Here is a 10,284-nt window from a genome sequence, read left to right on the forward strand (position 1 = left end):
AGTCAGGAGACAGAGGATCCAAGCATTTATTGTGAAAAACAAAATCCAAGTGAATGGGTCGGAGACAAAAGTCAAAAACTGAATACAGAAAATATCGAATTTATAAAATGTCTAAGAGACAAACAGAAACAAGAAAACAAACCAACATACCAGACATTCAAAGGCATAAATGTCAAATGAGCAACCTCCACAAAAACATGAGAAACTAAAATCCAGATGAGATCTTAAAGAAAGAACCTAATAAACAAACAAGGAACAGCTGAAGACAACAACAATAGGTGCAGTGGTCAATAGAGAATGTCCAGAAATAATAGGAGAGCATGCGACCTTCAAGTGTCTGTGAGGCTGTGCATACATTGTGTGGTTTGGGTTGGATTTTGAGCTGAATTCTGGCTTGTGCAACTCTTCTTTGAATCGGGCTGATTTTTTTGTGCCTTGTTTTTCATGCTGAGTTCATGCAGGGGGAATGAAGAGGCAATTAACATCTTCCAGTCAGCAATCGGATGCTCGGATGATATTCTGACATGTCAGAAATTTTGGTTGGCCATTGTGAGCGACTAGCAGAGTTGAATCCAACACAATCTCAAAGCAATTTGTTACTTTTTGATTTAATGGCTAATTAATAATAATTTGTACAATGTCATTCATACATTTTAGTATGATTTGCTTATTCCCCAATGAGGGTTTGGGGTTTTAAAAAACATAAGAATGAAATCATCTGATTTTGTATGAATTTGGAGTTTTCTCACAATACATAAAATAGTGTGGTTTCTGTAAGTTCAGGCTGGGTGAATCAGAGCTACAAACTCAAAACTGAAACAGACACACTTCAGTATTCCCAGAGGTGTGATGTTGCAATATTAAAGGATTCTAAAACGTACACAAACAATTAAAAGTGTTTGATATTATTTTTCACATATTTAAATTTCAGATACATATTTTTTTAATTTTCTCCTTTCCACTTGAGCTTCACAATCCTTCCCCCATTTGATGGCATAAATTGCCAAACACCAGCTTTTTGAGATGCTGATTATTGTCCAGCAGAAATTGGCACCTGCTCACACTGCCAAAAGTACTATTACCTGGTTTAAGAAACCTGGTATCCCTGTACTCGATTGACTAGTAAACTTGCCTGACCTAAAACTCATAAAGAATCTGTGTGGTATTATGAAGAGGAAGATGCAGGAGATCTGAAGGCTGCTATAAGACCAACCTGGGCTTCCTAAAACATTAACAGTGCCACAGACTGATCACCTCCATGCCATGTTACATTGCTAAAGTATGCAAAAAAATGTAAAAAAAAATAGCCCAGATCAAGTATCGAGTGCTTTACACGTTCATACTTTTTAGTAATTCAACATTTATCTGATATACTGCATTCTGGGCTTTCTTTAGCTGCAAGCCGTATTCATCAAAATCAAAAGAAATAAACACTTGACATATATCAGTCTGTCTGTAATGAATCTATTTAATATACAAGTTTCACTTTTTGAATTTTTTGACACAACTTTGAGGACTTTCTACTTTATTAAGATACACTTGTAGCTTAGTGTTGATTAGGTATCTAGTAAATATCTTCAATTTTGTGACAGTACAGTAGCATGTGTGACATTTTTTAAACCATGTGTTATAGCACATCCTTTTATTTTTTGGAAAGTTACTCATACACAAACTAATGTCAACTGTCAGTTTTGAATGACGCTTTACATTTATCTGTGCAACAATGACACCATTTAGTGTCATTTAGAAACAACGGCGCCATGTGTGCTTGTTATGATACTGTACTTTAACATGAATGAAGTACAAAGTCTCTGTAACTTACATATGAAATAGTTTATATGTCTAATAAGATGTAGCTTAAGATTCTGTAAAAAAATTAATTAAATGTGGTGTCCCTTTATTAATCCGGGGTCGCCAAGGCGGAATGAACAGCCAACTTGTCCAGCACGTTTTACGCAGCGGATGCCCTTCCAGCTGCAACCCATCTCTGGGAAACATCCACACACAAGGAAACCCACGCAAACGCAGTGAGAACATTCAAACTCCACACAGTAATGCCAACTGACCCAGCCGAGGCTCGAATTAGCGACCTTCTTGCTGTGAGGCGACAGCACTACCTACTGTGCCACTGCGTCACCGGTTTAGTTCATGTAAACCAGTTAAATTAGCATTTAGCGCAGGATTTGAAGATCAGATTTAGACATATACTGTAAAAATATTCATAAATAAGATGTTTTCTATATCTGGTAATTCATGTTTTTTCCCACTTATTTATGTGTTTGAATTGTGTCATTTATAGGATCATGATTTTCCCTCCAAAAGCTTTTGATGTTGTAAAGTTTGAAATATGAATCTGGTTGACATTTTTAATAGTTGAGAATAAGTGATATAGTGTCTGTATTTGTGTTGTAAATTATGGTACAAAATCCTGGTAATTAACTGCCATTTTCTTCTGCTATTTTACAGACTTAATTATCTCTATCTTACTTCTTAAAGTGCCCTTGTTTTGGGTTTTTGAAAATGAGCTTGCATGCAGTGTGTTGCATGCAAAACACAGCTCTAAGTGAAGTGAAATATTCAGCTAAGGCTTAAATTTGAAAGTGCACCATGTTTAAAACTATTGATTCATCTATAAAAAGGTTGACTCATAGTGATTTGAATGAATCGCTGCTGTAATGAGTCTTTAGCGCTGTCTGCGTGACATCGAAATGGAACTCAAGCCCCACCCATTTGCTGCATTCGCAGAGCCGATCACGCCCACAAACACTATAGAAAAAAAAAGAGGAAGACAAACAATGTAGCAGATCCCGTTTGATACAAGTAGCATAGACGCTGTGCTCTGAAGTGTGAGGGAAAGTTACGGGAGTTTTCTGGGAGAAATAACAAAACGGGAGGGTGGTGGGAGATGGGTCTGAAATACGGGAGACTCCCGGGAAAAACGGGAGTGTTGACAGGTATGCTCACACATACACTCTGCACTCTGACTACTTCAAAATTGTTGATAAGCTGTGGTGGGCATTTCTCTCTGTCTCAGGCTGAATGCAGTCGACCAATCACAACAGACTGGGTCATTGAACCAATCAGCGTAGATTAGCATCGCGCTAAGGAGGGATTTGGGAACAAATGAATCACTGAACGAATCATATGGGAGTCGTTGGGATAATTAGGTAAAAATAAATGCATATTATAAGACAATGAAAGTGTTTTTTGACCTTGCATGCATATCAAACTGATGTTGGAGACCCCCAAAACGAAAATATGAACCTTTTTAATGCATACTAGGGGCTCTTTAAACAATATCTTGTCTCAAACTACTAAAATGCCAATTTTTTGCAGTTTTTGTTTTTACGAATCCACCAGAGGCCGCTGTGTATGCTTTTTGACATCTGAAATTTCTCTCGCGAGTGCCATTCACACCTGCTCTTCTCGCATAAATCCACCAGAGGCAGATGTCGACTGGTTGACTGACTGACCGACCGATTGACTGATCGATAGCTGGTAGAGCGAAAAGGAACAGTGTCAAATCGCACCAGCGTTCGTTTTAAAGACGAAATGCAGCCATACGTACCTCTGGCTACATAATTTGGGAAATGTATATAGGGCTACGATTTCAGAATGAGCCTATGTTGCAACAAAGCTACTTTGTTAATTTGCAGTGTTAACAGAGTGGTAACAGAGCAGGTAATTTGCAGTGGTAACAGAGCAGAGATAAAAATGAAATTCACAATCGTAAATAAACAGAAAACACCATGTGAACCACAAAATATGAAAAGTGTTAATTAACAGATATTTTTTTACAGTGTATTTATGTGGTCACATGTAAATGGAACTGTTTTCACAAATTAGATAGCTATCCAGTCAGATCAAATCTAAAATGCATGAAGTGACCAGGTGTAAACAGACCCATAAAATGGAAAACTCCATTATAAAACCTCAATGTAAAATTACTCTTCTGTGTTCTGGCATAATTCCTGCTCATCTATATAGACCATTAGGCTAAAGCACCAGCAACATAGGCAAAAGCATAAATTCTAAACCAGAACTATGTTTAAGTTGCACTTACAGTCAGGTTGAATGGAAATAACAGCACACAACACAAGACGGTTTGCTTGGTGTTGGCTTGCATTAGCTCTGAGAGAAGATTGGATTCTGCAATTTCTTTTCTTCCTTTGGAATAAATCACAGAGTACCTTCTAAATTTGAAATAATGCTTCTTAGCTATACAGATAATATGTAATTCAGAAAGGTGCCAACCTCCTCCTTCCTCCGTAAACATGCTGATTATTCACAGAGTGGATAGGGTCACATGGGGTTTAATGGCTCCTTTGTGAGTGGATTCTTGCAGTTTTATCTTTACACTCACTCTCCACTGACACAGTCTACATAATTCCAGTTTGGAAATAGAGTTCTGTGTTCTTGTTTAAAGGCTTTTCATGTCAGATTATGAAAAAAAAAAAAAAATTGAATGCTGGTGGTGGTTATTTGTGCATGTTTGCTGAGAAAAACTGTATAGGAGAGAAAGAGAGAGCATAACAACTGAGACTCTTAAAGAGATAGTTCACAAATAAAAATGTGCTGTTAATTTACTTTGAGTTTGTGCTCACGCATACAGTTGAAGTCAGATTTATTAGCCCCCTGTATATTTTTCCCCCAATTTCTGTTTTAGAAGATTTTTTTCAACACAATTCTACACATAAGTTCTTTGCCATGATGACAGTAAAAAATATTTTACTAGATATTTTTCACGATACTAGTATTCAGCCTGAAGGGCAATTTAAAGAGCCCCTATTTTGCATTACAAAAGGTCATAATTTAGTTTTGGGGGTCTCCAACCACATGCTGATATGTGTGCAAGGTCAAAAAACACTTCCACTGTCTTATAATATGCATTTATTTCTACCTAATTATCCCAACGACTCCCATATGATTAGTCCAGCGATTAATTTGTTCCCAAACCCCTCCTTAGTGCAAAGATAATCTGCGCTGATTGGTCCTGTTGTGATTGGTCAACTGGGTTCAGCGCGAGACAGAGAGAATCGCCCACCACGGCTATGAAGTAGCAGCCAGAGAGTATGTGAGAGCCCAATGCAAGAATGCAATAAAACAATGCAATTAAACACCAGCATATTACTCCACTCTTAACCCTAAATCCAAGTAATAACAATGACACACATTCAGTATTAATCCACACAGTGGCAAAAGTTGAACTGTTCTGGAAATTGACTGCACCGCATGTGTAGGAACAGCTGATGGTGGCCATAGCAACAATCAGCAGAGGATCACGAGTTCAGAAATGCATTTAAATCAGTAAAGGAAGAAACACGGCTCACGTTTTCAACATGGTTTTGGACACAATATGTGAGTAGCCCCATACAGATTTAACCTGAGAGATAGAGTACAAAGACTGATCGAGGGATTACAAGCTGCGTGGAGCGATTACAATTCACAACACGCAATTAAACACATATTTTGCAAACTACACAGAACGAGGCAACAACTTTAATAAAGCTTACATGTTATGATGCGGAGGAAAAAGAAACTGGTCTATATGAACTGCAACAGTTATTCACAAAGTCCCTGTCAAAGTCTGACAAAGTCCCATATATAAGTCTCTGCTGCTCCTTGCTTTAATAGCAAATGGCCAGTGAATCTTGCGTTGCAGGGTAGGTTATTGTATTAATCATCAGAAAAATGACAGGAACAAACACAGCACAGAGTTGGCTATACTGTGGTGTTGTTGTGAAAATGAATTTTAACCCTTTATTTCCTGCAGTCAAATCTCCATCTGTCAGTGACCGTCATCTTCACGTCATGATCAGTCCTGTGATCCCCCGCGCTCCGCTAGTGTCTGAAGTAAAATGAGCGGTCACATTTTACCGGCTCTAGAACTACATATTAGGTGATGTACTGTGTCAACGTCGATGCGGTCATGCAAAAGATCCGAACACAACTCGATTCATTCATTCAACTCTGAGTTGACTGTTTTGTTAAAGAATCAATAGTTTTAAACACGGTGCACTTTCAGATTTAAACCATGTTTTCATTCACTTAGAGCTGTGTTACACATTGTATGGAAGGTCATTTTCAAAAACCCATAATAGGGGCCCTTTAAAGGCTTAACTAGGTTAATTCGGTTAAGTTTGGGTATTTAGGCCAGTTATTGTATAAAGGTGGTTAGTTCTGTAGATAATCAAAACAATATTACTTAAGGGGGCTAATAATACTGACCTTAAAATGTTTTTTTTTTAATTTTTTTATAAATTTTATTAAATTAAAAATTTTTATCCTAGCAGAAATAAAACAAAGACTTTCTCCTGAACAAACAAATATTATCGGTAATACAGTGAAAAATTCCTTACTCTATTAAACATAATTTGAGAAATATTTGAACAAAAAAATTCACTGGAGCTAATAATTTTTACTTCAACTGTATGTCATTATGCATTAGACTGTCGTGAATGTTTTCAGGACAATTTGCCAAGGCTGTAACAAAACAAAACAAAACAAAACAAAACAAAACAAAACAAAACAAAACAAAACAAAAACAAAACAAAACAAAACAAAACAAAACAAAACAAAACAAAACAAAACAAAACAAAAACAAAACCAAAAACAAAACAAAACAAAACAAAACAAAAACAAAAACAAAACAAAACAAAACAAAACAAAACAAAACAAAACAAAACAAAAACAAAAACAAAAACAAAACAAAACAAAACAAAACAAAACCAAAAACAAAACAAAACAAAACAAAACAAAACAAAACAAAACAAAACAAAACAAAACAAAACATCATTTCGTTTCATTAGACTCCAAAATATCACAGGTTCCACAGTTATTAATTTTGTATAGCCTGTATGTGTTTGTGCATACTCAAAGTGCTGAGTTACCATGGATCAGAAAAAAACAAAAACATTCATTAAAGCAAAGTCACCTACACACCTAGGTTTTCCTATAAGAATGAGTAAATTATTGGCAAATTTTGATTTTGAGATGAACTATATTTTAAATACATTACACAGCCAACAAGAACCAAGATGAAACATGCAAGTGTTTTGAAAATAATCAAGAACAAATCAAGAATTTGTCCAGAAGTAGGCACAATTCAAATATCTGAAAACAATCATTTTGAATGTGTTTACAGAAATCTTAAATTTCTGTACTTTGAATTTCTTAGTAATTTTAGGTGTAAATACAGAGGCCAATAGTAAATAATGTACTTAAAATGTATTTACTAACATTAACTAAGTATAAATAATCCTGTAAAGCATAGTTGAACATTAACTAATGCATTATTGAAGTCCAAAGTTGTGCTTGTCAACATTAGTTAATGGACAGTGAGTTAACATGAACTAACATTAACTTAAATAAAATTAACTAATGTTAATAAAGATGAATAAATACCATAATAAATGTATTACTAATTGTTTGTTCATATTAGTAAATACATTAACCAATGGACCATTATTTTAAAGTGTTAACAAACAAACAAAAAAAAATCATGTTCACAGTTCTCTGATGTTTCTAATAAATAAAAAAATAAAAAAATAAGTAATAATATTAATATGTAAACATGTATAATATAATATTATGTGTGTAATATATATATATATATATATATATATATATATATATATATATATATATATATATATATATATACACACTGTGTAATATAAAAAGTTCGATTTTAAAATATACCAGATACAATTATTTAATAAAATAGCATAATTTGATTTTATAATAACACTAAGCTATATAGCGATTATCATACAGCCTTATTTATTTATTTAGTTTGTACTATTCTGTCTTTCTTTTCTTTTAATCCTTTTTATTCATTGTTGTTTTTATTTTCTTATACTTGTATTTTGTGTTTCTTGTATTCTTGTTTATGTAAAGCACTTTGAATTACCATTGTGTATGAAATGTGCTCTATGAATAAACTTGCCCTGCCTTGCCATATTTCAATTTTACATTCATTACACTTAATTATTAATTTTGAATCAACGCACAACACCCCTGCAGAGATACAGTTGAAGTCAGAATTATTAGCTCCTTGAACACATTTCTAAACATAATTGTTTTAATAGCTAATTTCTAATAACTGATTTCTTTTATCTTTGCCATGATGACAGCACATATTTTACTAGATATTTTTCAAGACGCTTCTATAGAGTTTAAAATGGCATTTAAAGGCTTAACTAGGTTAATTAGGCAGGTTAGGATAATTAGGCAAGTTATTGTATAACAATGGTTTGTTCTGTAAACTATCGAAAAAAAAAAAATAGCTTAAAGCGGCTAATAATTTTGACCTTAAAATGGTTTAAATAATTACAAACTGCTTTCATTTTAGCCGAAATAAAACAAATAAGACTTTCTCCAGAAGAAAAAATATTATCAGACATACTGTGAAAATTTTCTTGCTTCGTTAAAGATCATTTGGGAAATATATATATGTAAAAAAAAAATTCAAATAGGGGCTAATAATTCTGATTTCAACTGTATATTCAAACTAAATAATTACGGACCTACTCTTCTTACACAAAAACACACTCAATTAATAGTTAACAAACAACACAGAATCTCAAACATGTTTCGTCCATGCACCTTCTTTTACTATTATCCATGTGTGTTAGTTATATAAAAATGAATTGCTCAATGCAAGCATCTCCGACTGGTCTACAGTAGCTGACTGGACACGGTTCACAAGAGCTCCACTGTCTTCACTCCCATTAGTGTCGCTCATACTGCTTAAAGTCACTAACCTTGAATTTGAAAATCACTAATGGTGCGAACAGGGTTTAATGCATCAGAATTGAATGCCAGGGTAGCTTTTTTTCTGGAAAACTGCTAAAAGTACATTCTGTTCTTCACATGAGTTACATGGCTTCAGGAATAAAGTGCGGATGTCACATTGACTACTTTCTTTGTAATTACAAGTGCGTTTTAAAATGTGATCATTACAGTCTCAGGACTATCATACTTCATTTCCTTTTTTTTTCTTTTTGGTGTTCTCTATGGCAAAGAAAAATTTTACAAACAAGTTCTTTTCAGACTTGAGTTGAGGTGTAAAAGTAAGGCACCTAACTTTACAGTATTTACACTTATTTGTCTTATTAAGTACTGGGTGAAATGAGGCAACTAACAGAAAATTAGTTCAGGGTTACTACCTAGCTACTTTGAGTTATTTTATTATATTAGGTATAGTCAACACTATCTCACGACAATTCGTAAATTTTTGATTTAATGGCTATTCGTATGAATTCGTACGATCTTGTTCATACAATTTAGTATTTGCTTATCCCCCAATGATAGTTGAGTTTAAGGGTGGGGTTGAGTACCACGACACCTTTTTAAAATCTTACATTTTCATATGACTGAACTTGTACAAATACGTACGAATTAACAACTAAACTGACAAAACGTAAGAGTTATGTTTCCTTGTGAGATCAGGCTGACATAGTATATACGTGCAGAAGTTAATTGTAAAATAAGCTGCTAAGTTAAGTACCATAATCAATGGTTTGTCTATCTTGAAAATTAAGACATTTAATTAAATATGAAATATTTTAACAGCAAATTCATGTCAGTTTTTTTAGCATATTATAGTATCTTTATGCTTTAGAACATTAAAAAATTTACATACAGCACCTTTAAGATTTCAGTGTGATAATCCACAGGTAACTGGATTCTCAAAGATCTGCTAGCCATTAACTTGAATTTTTTGAATTAACTTGGATGAACTGTTCATTTTAGAGATCTCTTTCAGATGAAATCACAAATATAGAGGTCCGTGCACATTAACATTACAAAAATTTACTCTTTGTAAAATGTTAAAACAGGCAAAATACATTAAACAAACATATTTTAATTAGGAAAAATGCATCTGAAACTTTATGATGATGCAATGTGACAGAATACCTAAATCACTACATCATGTCTATATATTATATATTAACCACTTTGTTAAAACGTCTTATAAATGTTACATTCATAACGCATACTGTTTTGCTATTATATTATTATTACTTTTATTTCTATACTGATTCATATCTAACTGAAATGCAATATTGAGTAAGGAGCGAGGCTTTCTTTTTCGCATCATTTCCTTGTATCAAACTAAGAGGCGTATTAAGAATATCGTGGCTAAAGCAACAGATGTCAAAATGCAGTAACAAATGTCACCTTGGATTAGATTGTACAGATTAATTGTTCACCTAATTATTAGAAATGTGGATTACAAAATAAACACTGAACATTTTGATTTTACAGACTTTAACAGTT

This window comes from Danio aesculapii, chromosome 6 (genome assembly GCF_903798145.1).
Source record: "Danio aesculapii chromosome 6, fDanAes4.1, whole genome shotgun sequence".
Classification (NCBI taxonomy): domain Eukaryota; kingdom Metazoa; phylum Chordata; class Actinopteri; order Cypriniformes; family Danionidae; genus Danio; species Danio aesculapii.